This window comes from Rhyacophila brunnea, unplaced genomic scaffold (assembly GCF_057557595.1).
Source record: "Rhyacophila brunnea isolate RB1 unplaced genomic scaffold, BYU_Rbru_1.0 scaffold_3, whole genome shotgun sequence".
Taxonomy (NCBI): domain Eukaryota; kingdom Metazoa; phylum Arthropoda; class Insecta; order Trichoptera; family Rhyacophilidae; genus Rhyacophila; species Rhyacophila brunnea.
The window spans coordinates 685,693-704,461 of record NW_028232965.1 but is presented as its reverse complement, the minus strand read 5'-3'; the positions used below and the strand labels follow the sequence as shown (position 1 = coordinate 704,461).

Here is an 18,769-nt window from a genome sequence, read left to right as displayed (position 1 = left end):
CAAGATTTACGCGAAACCAAACTTTGTACCATGTCAGTCGCAGCGATTCCAATTATGCACAAAACTCTTTTATTCGGTGCTCTTGTTTAAATTATAATACGTATTTCTCCACCGTTGATCCTTTTAATAATTCACCTGTTTCATTTAAACGCGCAATCTCCAAAATTTTGTGTAAATATATATATATATATATATTTATATATATTTTTTTATGTTACTTTTTTGTATATAATTTAATTATTAATTATTCTTCCTCATTTTTCTCATGTAATTTTCTTATGTAATTTCTTTATATTTATGTTATTCTTACTCTTTATCTTGTTAGGCTTAACTATATTATAATGTATACATGGAAACTTTGCTGGTTGCAGTAACTTTTAATTATTATCTTTTAAATTTTTGTAATCCATATGTAACTGTTTGTTTCCTTAATAAATAAAATAAAAATAAGTATTCATACATAACATACACACAAGTACATAGGTCTACAGGTAAGAAAACTTTATGCTTTATGTGTAAAAAGTCATTATAAATATGATTATTGTTTTATTCGACTTTTACGATACTGTATCGGAAGGCCAACAATGTATCTGAATAAAACTTTTGCGAAATCACACATGTGTATAAATATAAATTACCTGCAGTTCATAAAATAGACATGTGAATATGTTATAATATAAAATGATCTTTAAACAAAAAATGCAATGAGCACGGTCAATTAAGTCAATTCACACTGACCTATAGATGTGTTAATATAGTTTGAAAGAGTTTTTTTTAATCTGTAGAAGGTAAGGTTTATTAAAGTTTTTATACATACATATTAAACAATATCTATTTTAACCATACAAACAATAAGTAAATTGTTGTTTCAAATTATTAATAACAAAACTACCACACTGAAATAAAATGCACGACAAATAATTGAACCACTGCAATATACCGGTTTTGATTTCGAATAATAAAAACATATAAGGTAATAATTATCATTACTGATAATTTGTAATATAAAAAACATTAAAATATCTACGAGTCATTTTATGACAGCTAGTTAGAAACGTGTCATGTCATAGCTCACTTCTTAATCATAATTATATTTTGTAGACTTAACAATAATGATATTGGTTACACAATCGATTATCACAAAACGATTCTCTTCTAATGAGAGTAAATGCATCATTAATATGAAGATAATGCATATTTTCGTACACTCGATAATGCTTTCATGAATTGTTTCAATTATTTGGCTTAAATAATCATAGGTGATTGAATCATGTTTCGTTTTCATCATTACAAAATAGTAATCTTAATTTTCACAAAATGTATTCAAGAAGTTAATTGATTATTAATGATAAACATAAATTATTAAATGTGCAAAGTAATGTATGTATTACTTGGCGTATAGTTATATTTCACAAGAATAAATGATACACCTTATTATAAGGTTGAACTTTGGTGTGATGGCTCATTTATCATAGATCTTGAGTAAAAAAATATTCTGTTTTTTTACGCTTCAGCAGCTCTGTTCATTGTCAAGTTTCCGCCTATTTTTCATGATAAAAATAACATTGTAAGTTTTTTAAATCACAAAATAGTAAAATTTCATTCCCAAATACGGAAAATGATTTGACAAAGTTATTAAGAGTATTCTACATAGTTACTATAATTTACAACAAATCTCATAAGATATCCATAATATTATATATTCTTAATAATAATCGATGCCATTACATGGTCTATAAACTTTTATATGTGAAAGTACATAACATTATCTAGATATAATATAGACACCATTAAAAGTATATCTTTGGTAAATCTACTCTAAAATTCTACTCTAAAAAGATGCCGAAATCGCTATCGAGATGACTCATAGAGATATAATCAGGGTTGACTACGAAGCATAGAAAAAAAAATAATAAATATTTAGTCTAAGTTGATATTCAGATTTTTATTTGAATGTATTTGATTTAGCTGTAGATTTTAGTAGAATTTAGTTAGTGATAAAATAAGTAAGAATAATAATATTGTTTCGCAAAATAATTTGTCGTCCTCAGACAAAATTCCGATAAATTTTAGGATACAGAACATATTAGAGATAGGACAATTTCAATATTAAATTTATATTTTTCCTGAAAGGTCATAGTTATATTTATCGTTGTTCTGTTCTGTCACTGTTCTGTTTTGTTACGGAACAACCATCAAATACACACTCTTCTCTGAAGTGGATTTGTGTCACCTTGTTTTTTAAGTAACGTGACTGTGGATTTTCTTATCATGATACTCGTATTGCAGAAAACATTAACTTATCATATAGTTTTAATTCGATAATTATTTGGATCAGAATCACTTACGCGTGTAAAGAAATTATATAATTATTTGTTTCTTGCAATCGCCTTTCCGTAAACAAGTTAATAATGTATCATTTACCTCTATTTATTACTTTGTGTAGGTAAAAAATTAAACGTAAATAATTTTTACTTGGCTATGGGCTATAGTTGTAAAATTCAAGCAGGTTATAACAAACTAGCACCTACATTATTTTTGAATGCCAATCGTTTTGGGGAATCAAGGTCAAAGCCTCAACTAGATTAATTATTATACCCGTATTTATTTATCTGATTCTACTCATTCGCTCACGAACGGTAATAATACTCAATATATGAAAAGTTTTAAATTATTTAAATATACATAAAGTCGCCAGAATGTATTCTTGAACACGAAGAAAATAAGAATAATGTATTATGTACGTACTACTAATGTATTGGTTAACAGTACTCAATACTTTTGGCTGTTCTACATTATATTCTATTTACAAGATGTCAATTGAAGTTTTAAAATACTACACACTCTATAGTGTTAATCAATAATGGTTGACAATGATATTATAAAGTGGCATAGGTGACATAAATAGGACATATTTTTGTCATATACCCATTATTGGGCGTAATAAATACTAGGTTTAATCAGTGAAATTTAAAATGTATGTAAAATAAATATTATTGAATATTTTTATTGAACAGAGCATATTTTTAGTAAATATCGATGGCCTAATGTTAATATCCTGTAAGTGACTTTTTACATATTGTGCAGGAAGCTAAAAAAACTAAATATTTAATATCCCGTATCTGACTGTTAATAGTTCACACATGTTGTAACCACATAGCATGCCAATAACCCGTAACATAAAAAGAAGTAAAACAAAGCATATAACGCCTAATATAATGATAACATCCAATAAAATGTGATATATATAAACATCCAAATTTGTTATATTACTTACTGTTTTACCTTTTAAATAATTCGAAAGTGACATTTTGAAGCTGAATTCAATACACGTTATGCAACACGCTAGACAGCAGAGAGGCAAGATACGGATTATTACAGGTTTATTCTTGCAATGTTCAGATACGGGAAATTACTAAAACGGATGTATCATTTCTGTTGAAATAACTACAGATGCAGGAAATTCGCAGTGGATGGGTAGTATTTTTGTTGTTGTTGGTACATCAAAAAGTCATTTTCGTCATATATGTACGGGGTATTAACATTAGACCATCGTTATGCGAATTGTATTTTATATTTTTTAAATATAATAAAGTTCTACGTTCTGAATGCAAATTCAATTTAAGATACTCGTATTACTAAGTAAACGTTGAATCTAACTTGCTAGAATGGAACCCGAGAGCAAACGAACCCTGGGATGTCTTCCAAAAAGGTGGTCCAAAAGCTCGTCAGCGGAATGATTGACAAATAAATGTATTAATAAAAAAATAGAATCATAAACAGGTTCAATTCATCAGCCATAAAACTAAACTTCTCAATATGGGATAAGTGAAGATTTGATTTTCCGACGGATTCACATCGATAACAGAGTGTGAATTACAAATTTAATGTTAAAATGCGAACTCACGAAGTCGCGTGTAAAATTAGCCACACCTGTTGATAATTATTCCATATATTTCAAAATATGAAAATGACACAATAACCACACAGTATAATAAAATGGCGGCCATAAAGGTTGGGCAATCGATTCGTCCCTAATAATCACCATTTTGTGGCATCGGCAAAAATAATGAGGGGACGTTCACATTAATCACACTTACGCCAATTAAGTGTATCTCCGTTAATGCAATATCACACAAAAAATGCATTGTGAAATAATTAATTTATAACGCTAGTATAATGTTGCTATTGACCTCGAAAAGATACAATGGATATCGATGCACGGGCACTAATATTGCGAAAGAGACATCAACGCATGGAAACGAAACTCGCGATGTCAGCGTTTTCTTTATAGACTGCGCTGTTTTTATTTGATTGCGCCTACAAACCTCGCAAACTGTTATTTAATATACGTTTTGAAGTTTTTATATATTTATATATGTATATGTATGTATATAAACTAATAATTATTCTTCTAATTAACTATTTACTGAAACATTTGATGTATTTGTGCTCGAATAGGTCATAATATATGAGCCTTATTTCCATAACTATACATACTTTTTTAGTTTAAGAACAATAACCAATAGAAGGCACGAAGAGTTCAGGCTTTCGGGATGTGACTGTACAGACGCATCCACAAAATTTCTTGGACTGACCGGGTGACAAAATATGTTGATGTTCTGAATCACAATAAATAGAAAATGACCTAATAGCTCTGCTTAATATCAAAACCAGAAAACTACAGTATCTCAGATAAGGCAAAAATCACCTTAATGGTGACCTAATCTTGCTAGAGCTAGGGGATAGCACGATAAGAAGGAGATGAAGTACAATGTGTGCACAACTCGAAATATTTATAACCAATTGACATATCGTACTAAAATTATAATCGTAAAATTAAATTAATGACATAATTACAACGGTAATATAAACATATACTTTTTTAATCTATTTAATTATTTTGGTTGTGACACCATTATCAAAGTCATGTAAGTTCTTACTATTTTTTGTTACAACTGCAATGTGCTATCGATTAAAAAACATAAGCCATGACATATTTTGGGTGAAAACTGTTTCCTCATGTCAGCCTCACTAGGCACCTATAGCGAGGGCTGCGTGGGTAGTCAATGCACTCCCTATAGATTTGGACATTTTTAACGGTGCAATATGTAATTTTTAAATTCAATTTTATTATGTAATTTGTTTTTTCTCTCTACTAATTTGATCTACCTGTACTTTTTATTCTAAATGTCATGTTGTGAACGTCTTGATAAAATAATTTGTTATGTGCTTAATGTGTATTGTTTAAATAAATAAATAATTTGTGAGATTTAAATTTTTAATATTGTACATACTAGCTATTTTAAATCGAACCATTCCGAGTCAATGTAAACATTTAAAAAAATCATTCATACGTTAAGATTCATTTCAAAGTTTCTTGTCTTTATAAATAAAATATTATTTGGGTAGGTCGGTTGTTATTAAAAATAAAAGAATGTATTAATAGCGACCTATTATTATAATCAAAACTTGAAACAGAAATGCTCCAATGCCATGTGGTGAATAATATGTTAAATTAATATAACATTTAAAAAATTCATTCGACTTTTCGAATTACACAACAGATATTTAAAAAAAGTTGCTCATCAATAATAATTACTACAGTTACGTGATGAAAGAAAACCGTTTTTAACTTTTCTCATGGCTGGATCTCGTGATTGCTTTCAACCAATCAAGTTCAATTACTTATTTGCCGATGAATATTATTATGCTTTAGGTCAATTGAAATAATTATAAATATTTATAAATACAAATACGTCATAATAACATTAATAATTCTTGAATTTGTGTGAATTTGTGGATAACTCATATACGTATTTATTTATATTTGCGAGGAAGATTATTGTTATAATATTTATTATAAATTCTTCGCAATGATATTGAAATTTAGAAAAAAACAGCGAAATAAATTCATAAAATTATTTTTAAGTTTTCATCAATGTTTTTTTCTATCTTCTTCCAACTTCTCGTATATAGTAAACTTTATTATTATAATGAGATTGATGTTGCTAATTGGTAATAATTACAAGATAAAAAGAACTTTTTATATACAATGTTTTTAAATTTTCTGTTGGATCACATAAACTTGACTTCACTAGCTTAAACGATCAAAACAATTTGTACTTGATAGAAATACAGAATAAATATAGAATACTGAAATGTTATTTTGACATTTCATATTGATTTCCATAGTAACGCACGTATATATTAATAATTTAGTTGCTAGGACCCCAGACCCTAGCAACCAATAATAGTGGATTGAATTACGGATTTATTCCGAAATAACTTTTCATACAAAACAGAATGAACTGAAAATGAATTCAATTCTACTTAAAGATGGCTAAAAGTATTAAAATAATGCATTGGCATCGTGTTCTGATATATTCTAAAAGTTTCAAAAATCTAGCTAGTCGGGAAGTTAAAGTTAAAAATCGATTGCAAGATTTGTACTGGACAAACAACCACCGGACAAATAAGAATACGACCTAACAAAACGTTGTAAAAATAGAGGAAAGATTATTTGTGACTTTTACGGTTGTTTCAACCAAAAGAGATATTTCACTACATAAGTATCTAAGAATGGGCTTCACATTGAATTTAAAATGGCCAAGGAAATAACGTGAAGGAAGAAAACAATCTGAAAAAAAATTACAACAACTTGCACTATTATGTGAATCTAAAGTACCTATATGCCTTTGTTAATTACGCCATATACATGGTAACAGTAATTGGTATTACAATAATGAAAAGCTTAGCAGTCGAAGAATTAACTTATTATGCGAACCAATTTCACATATTTTGTGCCCAATACTATTTTTCTTTCTTTACGTAAGAGATGTCCAGCTATGATAATATTATACAATATAACCATCCTGAATTTATTATATGTGTGACAACTATCAGTTCACTTCATTAATTATTTTTTTGTCTTAACTTAATTTCTCCTTGCTATTGCTATCGGAAAAGCATATTTTAAAATACCTCCCATTAAGCCACATTACGATCGGATCCGGATTTTTAGTGCTGGTTTATTCAGCATCCAGGTTTTACTGCGAATAATAATTGGATTTGTAGTATTTATTAAAATAAATATAATAAAGTTAAATAACGGAACTGGCGCAGAACGTGATATTTAACGAGACGAAATAAATGAACTGACATTGGTTTGTCACTGCGACTCAGTGCAGGACCGTGGTGGGATAAAGTAATTAAGTGCATCAACACAATATCAGACTGTAGTTGTATTCACTCTAAATATTTAATTTATATATTATTATGATATGGTTAATCTGCAGTTGTAAATTATGTAGCACAGTAAATGGATCCATCTCCATGTGATCTAGTTCAAGAAATGCAGGACATGGCCCGCGGTTTGTTAGTTGTTGGTACGAAAAATGCCTATCGATATCAAATTGAAAAAAAAACCAGTTCTATAAATCTCAAAACCGTTCATTATAAATTTTAGATGTAAGTTTAGCACTTGTAGGTAATAAAAAAAATAACAACGGTCCATTCGATGCATATAAAAAACAGGTTTCGCGAAATTCATCAATAAAATGATAATAATGTTTATATGGATACAGGTGGTGTGGATTGTGGAACACGTACATTCTCTCGGTCATTTGTGGGTGCACTTGATTAGAAATTCTTGGTAAGCCATTGTAAGGCACACGCCTTTCTTATTTAAATCATCAGGTCAATATGAACTACATTCCATCATAATACGTTAATAATTCATTCATTTTAATTTATTCATGAAATATTATGATCGAAGACTATTTGTAAATTTCATAAAATCTGGATTAAGTACCTAAATTATCTGATGTGTCTATCCTACTTAATTAAATAAAGTAATACGTTAAAACAAAGATCCCGAAGGTATTTATGAGAATATTCCATGATGAAAATGACAGCGTACTTCTCTAAAACAGCCCATCGAAGATCTTAATAATTCCGATTTGGTTAAGTCAACCAATTTCTCCAGACCAACTCCCAAAGCTAATCTTCCTCTTGTTTTACAGTTGTTTTTCCCTCAATGAGAGAAAATATCTACTGGATAAGCTTTCTCATTACACCACACGTCACAATCAAAATAATATATAGCTATCGTACATTGTAGAACCTTCGAAGGCATATAGACGATGATGTTATACAGGCCTGGGTATAACTATTAGGGGAAGAATACTGAACAGGACTATTTTTCATTTCAGACCAACAACCAGAGTCATCAGCTCTTAAGGTCCCACATGTGCCACGTAGGTCAAAATAGAGATTTTATTGTATTTTCAGAGTATACGCTTGGACATTCCTTAAACGTTGTAGAAAATATACTTATATCATTTTGAAGCCTTATTATTTTTTATATTTATGTTAAACATTTGATGACTGTATAAAATATTTTTATTACATAAAATAATATTCTTTGAAATCTCTCGATCTAATGGTTTAGTTTAGAATATAGTTATATTTTAGTACATCCGTGTGCCATGGTTTTTTTTTTAACTTTTGAAAGTGAAATTTTACCGATAACTAGCAGTTTTGTCAAGTTACATTATATTCTGCTAATACCTACCTGAAATTTATTAACTTACCATTTTATATTACAATACGTGCATGTTTCTTCTGGATTATTTACTTAAATGATGGAAGGTAATGTTAGCAAAATATTTATTTAATGTACAGAACTGAGGTGAGATTCACGATTATAGTATTTTCTTCTGGTTACAATAAAAAAGAGATTACCCAGAATACAAAAAAAGGGAAATTAAGTTTGTATCTGCCTACTTATTACTAAAAGACCAGTCTTCAAAGTCCACCGATCGATCGAAAATTATTACATATACATATTTTCAACAACAACAAAAAATATAATATAAACATTATTTATTTGTCTGTACAAAACATAATCCAGTCTGGTCAGATCTAATTTTGCATTCTTACATACTTATTAAGTAAATATTAACTTATTGTAATAGGTTTTTGGGTTTCCACTGTGTAAATCTCAAACATTATAAATAAAAATATTAACTTATTATAATTTGGTACACTTTTATATAATTATAGAAGCAGATACTTTCTTAATACACAAGATTGTAGTTTTACTACTAATTTCAACACCACTAATTTTGGTGTCATCATCATTATCAACCGGGGTTCATTAAATGCTAGAAGAAGGCCTCCCCTAGCTTTCTTCCCTCTTATCGGTCCCTAGTTCTTCGCTGCCACAAACATCTTCCAAAGGTTACGAGTTCGTCTTATCATACATACATCAACTTATGATTTTCAACAATATACGCACAATACATTATAATATTAACAAGAAGTTTTTATTCAATGATAGATAACCGATGATCAGTAAATGATATAAGTTGCATTTAAATAAAGGTAATTTAAATAAACCAAATTAGAAGAATTCAGAAGCAATGATAATAGCTAAAGAATATATATATATATATGTAATTTTTATTACGCTGATGGTTTTCTGGTCTGATTATCTCTGTGTCAAATTTAGATGACCGTAAAAAGTCGATTGACCCAATTTTCACGTTTAGTTTTATATTCTTGGTTGTGGTCAGATTAAACATATGATTATGTATTTCGAGCACATCGATTATTATTAACGTTAGGTATAATTATTATGTGCAGATGTTATCATTTTGAGCATGGTAGTATCATTTTCAGGGGCAGATGTTCAATCGGGTACCGTTATTTTATAAACAAACTACCAACTCAAAACCATTAAAAAAATGATAAAAAATTAACAACAACGCCGGTACTGCTTAAATTGACAACTTTACTCTCGCAGTGGCATTTGAATACTAGTATTGTAAGTGCCAAAAACTTGCGTATTACATTTCGCGTAGTTACATCAACATTTCGATTATATAGGCACAGTGGTGTTCCTATTTTTATGGTAAAGTGTTATTTATTTAATTCAGTAATGTATTAGGTATGGCACAACTTGTAGTCAATAAACCACATAATAAATAGTGCACCTAATATAAAAAAATACTTTTATATGCCCATTATTAATCATTATTATTGTAAGTAATACGTGAGAATATTTAAAACTATTTTATTGCCTACTGTGATCGTATTTTATAATGTCGTAATAAATATTTTGCTTAAGACGACACATCAGTAAAACGGCAAATAATTTTCAACTATAGGCGCGACGAAATTTTGGACTCGCTGGCATTCGGAGAGAGAACGTCGAGCTGGGAACACGTCAATTTGTTTCGTGATGGCGACGGGGGTATTAATTCTTAAATCGTGTAAAGATGACTAAAAACGTTACCCATTTACTTGAAAAAGAAAACATGTCAATGAATATATTATTATTGTTACTAATAAAACAATAAACAGAACATTAAATGGACGCATGTTGGATTTATATGACAAATTATATTTCGTTAGGCATGCGTCATTTGCACCCCCGACCCGCAATCCGCGTATCGCCTAGCCACTATCTTTTTAGACCGTGCCTCAACTGAGGTATAGACTTAACCCAGGGAGTATATAATAAATATTCATGCTTATTACACCAAATTTTAAAAGAGATAGCGCTACGTGGCATGGAAAGATGCATGTTGGGGATAATGCGGAAAGACAATATAATAAATCAATGGATAAGAAAGCAGACAAGGGGTATTAAACGCCCAAAGGGACGGCTTAAAACCCGGAGGATAGATGAGCTCATAAAGTTCGATGGATTTACCTGGCAGCAAATAATTAGGGACCGAGAAGAGTGGAGAGATCCAGGGGAGGCCTTCATCCAGCAATGGATCGACTATGGCTGGTGATGATGATAAACTTTAGGTGATATTATTAAATATAGACACGGGCAATAATAAAGTGTGAAACTATTCAAATTCACTAAGAATATCAAAACAATATTATAAACAGCTAATTTCCTTATAGTACGATAAAATTTGACACTATGTTTATAATAGTAAAGTTAATAAAAGTATTTCACATGTTCTGGTATTTTATTTAGATATAACGTTTTTTCTATCAAAAATAAATTCATCTGCGGCACTTATATTTAGAGTAAAATTGATAAAATTCATTCGAATATCATTTCTCATTCATTGTATTATTCAAATTCAACAAAAACTTTTAAAATATCCTAAAAGTATGACCATATCTGTTGTACGGATTATTAAAGATTAATACAGAAATTTTATTCTCCTCTGTCATAATAATTGTTTCAGAAATGGGCGGTAAGCACAGCTGGAATAATTCACGTAACAATAATATATATTCTATTATCATAAACTAATAACTGAAATGTTATGTTTAGTTCAATAATTATAAATACACTTTAACACAAAAACTATGAATGTTGGATTCTTATTAATGAAAATACATCATTTTAAATCGTAGGCTAAAGCTCTCAGATTTTCAAATTCAAGCGGCGACGTATAGAACAATACAATCTATTGTATTAATAAGTTTTATACGATCAATAACTATTGATTTCTAGGATGATAAAAGATACAGCATACTAATAACGTACATATTATGTTTACACCTCGATTACAAAATCTAGACTAAGCCCCCAAATATATCCCAAATTCAAAATATTCTACCTTTACAGAGCATTTGAGCTATTAACGAATAAGACCAATGTGCATTTTATTCTAATGTTTTAATGTAAAAGTACATTTTAAATCTTGTGTGATCTTAAAATCTTAAAAAATCACCGTGACATTATTTCATAAACCAGTTATCTATTAATATTATGGTAAATTCTTAATGTTATGGAAAATTGGTTAAATTAACCTTGTTTCATAACAATTTTTCCTGGTGGAAGGCAACTCAACTCATTTTTAACGTCTTAAATAGTAGACTTTGTTTGATAATAAACTGTAGTTATTAAAATATTAAAACATTTCTATATCTTCTATTTGAAGAAGGAAGAATTTTTCAAATAACTGAAATACTTTAAAGGTCATCCTTATTTTGAAATTGTTTCTAAATAAAAATTGTAGCTTTTAGTGTTTTCTCAAACGTTTCAACAATAAATATTTTTTATGGCGTTGCCATAAATTAATACGATTAAAAAATATATCCCGACATGCTTTCTATTCGAGCATGTTTGGAACATAAACAATATTTTAGTTTTCCAGTATCGTGCATGATGTAAAGTCACACACTTATTTATAAATTACCTATCTACCGATAACCGAATCTACGTGCCTAGTTTTAATTTGTCTATGTCAAGTATGTAGGTTAGTAGCCCCGATATTGTATTTTTTTTCTCGGTGAAAGAAAGATGCAAAATTTACGAAAAATCAGGTTTGACTAGATATTCTACTATTCAGTCACGAACATACCCAGGATGTACATCGAAATTTTATAACGGTCATTATTTTAAGAAAAGTAGTACTAGATTACAATAATAACAGGTAAGAAGATAAGTAGACAATAATTAGATTGAAAATTCAATAATACCATGACATCATTAGCTGGTGTATTTGACCGCCATCTCGTGAAGAATATAATATTATATTAATAAAACTATAAACCCGTTATTTTTTCATGCCATTGTACTTATCAGTGATATAATAATTTCAATAATTATCTACAATCTGTCATCAATTAAACAAATGAATATACTCATAGAACTAACATTCTCTTTGTATGGATATTTCTATAGGCGTTGTGGGTTCTTTTAACAACGTGTTTCTTAGCTTGTATTCTTATTTGTCCGGTGGTTTTTTGTCCGGTACAAATCTTGCAATCGATTTTTAACTAACTCCCCGACTAGCTAGACATTTTAAACTTTTAGAATATATCATAACACGATGCCAATGCATTTTTTAATACTTTTAGCCATTTTTGAGTAGAATTGAATTCATTTTCAGTTAATTCTATTTTTTATGAAAAGTTATTTCGACACCATTATTGGTTGCAAGGGGTTCGGGGTCCAAGTAAGTAAATTATTAATATATACGTGCGTTACTATGGAAATCAACATGACATGTCAAAATGACATTTCAGTATTATTTCTATCAAGTACACATTTTTTCGATCGTTTAAGCTAGTCAAGTCAAGTTTATATGATTCAACAGAAATTGTATATAAAAGTTCTTTTTATCTTGTAATTAAAATATAATAGAATGTCAGTCAATGTAAATAACAAATATAATATTATTTTGGTCTTAAAATTTGCCTAATAAGATATCTAGACCACGATTTCTTTTTTCTTTTAATTGGTATAAAACAATGAATTTGGTGAAGTTGGTTATTACTGTATTGAAATTTCATTATGCTCTCAGACATTGATGAAATGATGAACGCAATATAAAGAATGTTACATTCTAAAATATTCGTTGAATAGAAGAAATAGTTAATTAAATATAAGATCGTTTAAAGCTTTTGATTTTCACAAGTAAATACCAATCCATTTTGTTTTATCTTCAAACGCAAAATGGTGTCGGACCGTAGGTAGTAATATTATTGTTTTAAAATTATGTATTTTTGTTGTCTTCAAATAATTTCATACAAGCGGGTGACATGATGTAAAAAATATATAATTTGTGTTTTTAGCAAAAAAACAAACTAAACAAAACTATACGTTCACGACGGTTGTAAATTTTATTAACATATAATGGAACAGTCTGCATGTTTTATGATATCACAAGGAAAGATTTTAGAATATACATCACCTCTTATTTATGGAATTTATATAATAATTAATTATTAGTCGACAATGCCAAAACTTGTCTGCAATATATATATATATATATATAAATGTTAAGGTCATGATTCATAAATCATAATATTATGTAAGAGATAACATCAGCTTGTATATTTTTGAGAAATTACTAATACTTATATGTATTTAAAAAAAAATATATTTATAATACATAATCAAATTATTTATTATAAATCCAAAAGAATATAGAAATCACTTTTATTTTCACTGTGGTTTGTGAACACATGAAATAATATAGCATTACAGAATTTTGCTTATATGTAATGGTTTTTTAAATGAATCAATTTAATGGTGCTGGAACTATGTATAATAAATTTGTGGGGTTGATTAAGAACTTATTAATATTAGTAGAAATAGTTTGTTTTTTTTTTCTGTGTACTTAAATTTTTTAAATTAAATTAAAAACAGAGGTCAACAGAATATTATAATAATAACAGGTTGGTATGTTATGTTATTAAACTCACCGACTATACCTACTAGATAAGTCATGCTAATAAAACATAATATTATAGTATTATCTATTATGGAGTTATTCTAGTTTTTCCTGCTAGTGAATTCTTTATAAAACTTTTGGTACCTATATTTTTTGCTTTGACTTTTAGTATTTAAATCAAATTCAACTTTTTTTTAATATACAGGTATCAGTCACAACTATTTTCAAATTTATTCTAAAATACTCTTAATATGCCAAACATATTAGCAGTATGCGTAACTTCTAACACCTCAGGTATACCCACTAGAAAAAATCATATTTGAAAAAAAATACGAACCTCGACGGAATTTGAACCCGTATAGCCATTGGTGTCGCGCCAATCTGTGTATTAACCAATTATGCTACGAGACTCCTATCTAATTACGATAATTTAAACTAATAACGTAATTAAATAGGAGTCTCGTAGCATAATTGTTTAATGCACAGATTGGCGCGACACCAATGGCTATACGGGTTCAAACTCGCCGAGGTTCGTATTTTTTTCAAATATTATTTTTTCTAGTGGGTATATCTGAGGTGTTTTTAAGTTATGTATGTTCAATATATGGAATGTTACATTCTCAAAATCTTGTGAATTATTTGTTGAATAAAAGAAATATTTTATTAAATATTAGAAGTAGTTTTAATGAAATTTTCTCGTTAAACAACACATACTACACACTCAAATGTAGTTAATTGTTAATTATTGGTGGAAAGACATTGTATTATTAAAAATATAACACGATATGTAGTAGGTACATCTTATTTTGCATAATTTAAAAATGATCAGAACCAGTTTCTGCTGCAATGAGACATCTCAACTGATACAAAATATACAATCTCACAGCTATTACACTGATTTTTTAAGATAATGTTATATAATATTGAAGACATTAACTATAATGTTCAAAAATAGGTAAATTAAATTTATGTAACTTCACGGACGCAATACATCAATATACGCGTAGTTAAGAATGCTCCATTGAAGCGAACGCAACCAATACTGGTTATTTTTTAAATTACATGGAATAAGTCGAATAAAATTGTGTTTTATTTCAATTAATATACTACACAATAAACATAGACTCCAAAATATTTAAATTCTAATGGACTTAGATGTTGTACTATTCCATTTGAGACGTTTTTTGAAACCCGGGTCGCAAAAAACGACTCAAATGGAATAGTACAAAACTTAAATCCATTATAATTTAAATTCAAATTCCATCAAGTACCTTCGGTCGATAATATTAATATTTTAAAATATTTGTTTTGCATCATTGAAATATAAGTAAATAATAATTGAGATATTTGTGATACCTACTAGAAATATGATACAACTATTCAACAGTGGCTATATATATATATTATAATAATATGTCACCGTAAAATCATTTTTAAAACGATTTTTCTTGGCTAACCAGCTGCATAGTAATTATGACTAAGAATAAATAACCAATAGTAGATAACTTATTATAATTTTATTGACCATGAGCACAGAAGACTGACTCCATTCCGGCGATGTCAGTAAGGTACAATAATTTCCACGGCGTGCGGGTACATTATGGTATATTATGATGAATTATTGCTAATTGTATATTGTTTTCAGACGACACAAAGGTATCGAAGGACAGATCGCGTAAGTAAATTTAATGACGCAAAAGATCCTGGCCTTTACCTCCGAGGAGTTTTATTTGTATGGACATGTTTTAGAAAAGAAGTTTTGTAACGCTAAAAATAAAATTCTCGTTTAGGTTAAATATAATATGGACTCTTAGTATCAGGTAAAAATGGTTTGGGATGAATGTGCAATAATTTAACATTGTACTATTTTTATTTTAAATAGTCAATCGTATCTAAAACATTTAAAAAATATTTTATTTGAAGTAAAAAGGTCGATATAAAATTTTCGTTTGTAGAAATTTCAATTTTTATTTGTGCATTATAATATTCCATGGATATTTTAGATATTAAAATGCATTTTAAAAAGTTCTTTCGAAAGTACATCTCACCCATCTACCACTGCTATATTATAATTGATCTATATAATATGATGAATTATTTTAAGTGAGATATTTTATAGTAACTATTTGAATACAACTCTAATAGTAGTCTATACACTTTCCAAGTTTCATCAATATTGGTCAAGTATTTTTTGGAGTTTTAATGAAGTAAACATACACACTGACAGACACACTAATAATCAAAATGTTCACCAAAAGGTAAATATTTCAAAATCACATGTAGACATTAAATTTCAATTGTATTACCTATTAGTATAGATTGATCAAATATAAATATACACATATCAGAATTGGTTGATGAATGTTACCGCCATTGCATCTAACTAATAGAATATAGTGAAAATGCAGATGCTAAAGATAAAAAAACAACGTTTTTTACATTTTATGCAAAATAACAACAAAAAGTGTAGGTGACTATCTTTGCGACTAATGCTCTCAATTAGTTTGGCTGGTCGATGCAAACTGTGTTAAGTACAGTACGTAAACAGGATAGGTAAGTTGTTAATTATTTCTTTATTGTTTATGCTTGTTGTCAGTTTACCAATTATTTGCAAATAGAGGTTTTGATTTTGACAATGACAAACTGATAGTAATTTACCGCTGAATAATAGGTGTCATAAACAAATCGAGTGCAATAGTTATATGTAATATAATATATTACTAGATGAATACAAAACAATATACATTGATATTCTTGGTTAACACATTTTAAATTTATGTATAAACCGCAAATTGTCGAAACGTTTTTGTACATAACTACCAAAAATAATTGCACACAATATTATTGAATACTACCATTTAATTGTATGGTTACATACCTCCCAAAGTAGAATCTCATATATGAATATGAAGAAAGGACTTGCGAAAAATAATCGTATACAAACTAGCTTTTTTTTCGTTGATTCTACAATCTAGTGTTGGTTGGATACAGAAAAAAATAATACATTTCTCTACGATGAAAGGTTATTGGTCAACAATAGTAAATTGTATCCGAACACTGGATTAAAATTAACATTTGAAACGCAGCATGTAAACTTTCCAGACGTGGAACATTTTTCATTAAAATTCATTGAAAATATTTATATTATCAATTTTTTTGGTAACCAATATTCAATATATAAATATCTAATAAATACTTATATCCTAAAGTATTGCCGAAATGATCGTAGCAGTTTTTTCAACTTAAATTCCATAAAATGAACACCTACTTAAGCAAATTTTATTGTTGTATATAATACCTATATTATTTTTCGTCTCTCAACAAATATTTTGCTGTGCCAAGGTTTTATCATTAATTACATAAAAAGCGCGAAGGATAAATACTTATTTATCTAATTATTATTATCATCTGCTTTTCATTGGTAATAAGTATTATAAATAAATAATACAATGCATATTCACCAATACTAATTAACAGTTAATAAAATAAAAGAAATACACTTTAAAATAAAACCACATAAATACAATGCTAGGTGACCCACAACAAAAAAACAATCATAACTTGTTTCGACATCTACATCCTAGGAGCAGTATCAACTAATTGGATTAAAATTCAGCAGAGGAAAACGGTCCTGATTTTATTTATTGAATATAACGCTTTTCACTGACATTCGATAGTGGACACTATATGAATGGTAAAACTATGAAAGTTTTAATCACCGAATATAATATTAAAACTTTTGCTGAATATCATTCGAATAAACGTATCGGGAAACGGTATAAGGGTTGATTTTTATTAAATGCTTACCAGTATATAAGAATTTTCTATCACAGCACGATTTTTTTTAAATTGTTCAGATCACTTCAAATAAATTGTCGGACACTTTACATGTAATTATATTTCACTCACCACCTTATGCGCGAATTGAAATTTTCATATAAGCATAGCCAAATTTACTCTTGTGAAAAGAGATGGGCTCTCTCTACTGCAATGCAAAATGAAATGTCAGCCAAGAAAATATAGCTAGGCGTTTTATATTCACGACACAGGCACACCTTGCGGCCTTTTCTCAAACTACCTTTTGCAAGATATATTGTTTACTTTGCATTTAAAAACATAATTTATCTGCAATATAAACAATGCATGATACATTAATTAACTTTGTTCACAGTTACCCTTGTTGATTTTATAGAACTTTACCAATCGTATTGAAATCACAATATAACTGCTTGACTTAAATTCTTTTTACAAACGATTTATTTTGATTGATTTCGTCGGTTATAAAATATTTTCATCAAGGTAACAGTACATACAACCACGTTGGCCGTGTTGCTTATGCGTTGGACTATCACGCCGTGGGTCTCAGGTTCAAATCCTGGGTCTGGCAAGTACACATATTGTTTTTCAATTTGCGTGTGAGTCCCGGGTATGGACTTAATAGGTTGAGCAAGTGGCTGACATTCATTTCTCGTAAAAAACTAAATCTGTTAATACAAACCTCTACTCTGTGGATGCCCATATGATCCTTTTAGGATGGTCGGAATAATAGCACATATTAATAAAATTATTATTTCATATATACTGAATGTACTAATGAACATTTACCAATG

General features: G+C 28.7%; 1 protein-coding gene across 3 annotated transcripts in view; it reads right to left on the bottom strand.

Moving 5' to 3' along the window:
- Positions 1 to 18,166, bottom strand: part of LOC147067723 (very long chain fatty acid elongase AAEL008004-like) — a 110,026-nt gene extending 91,860 nt beyond the window's left edge. For 2 of the 3 annotated variants that reach the window (XM_085952864.1, XM_085952865.1), the window contains exon 1: positions 17,967 to 18,166. The gene's annotated coding sequence lies outside the window, so the exon portion shown is untranslated. The remainder of the gene's footprint in view (positions 1 to 17,966) is intronic. The other variant, XM_085952866.1, reaches the window with a different exon arrangement.
- Positions 18,167 to 18,769: the final 603 nt, after the last annotated feature.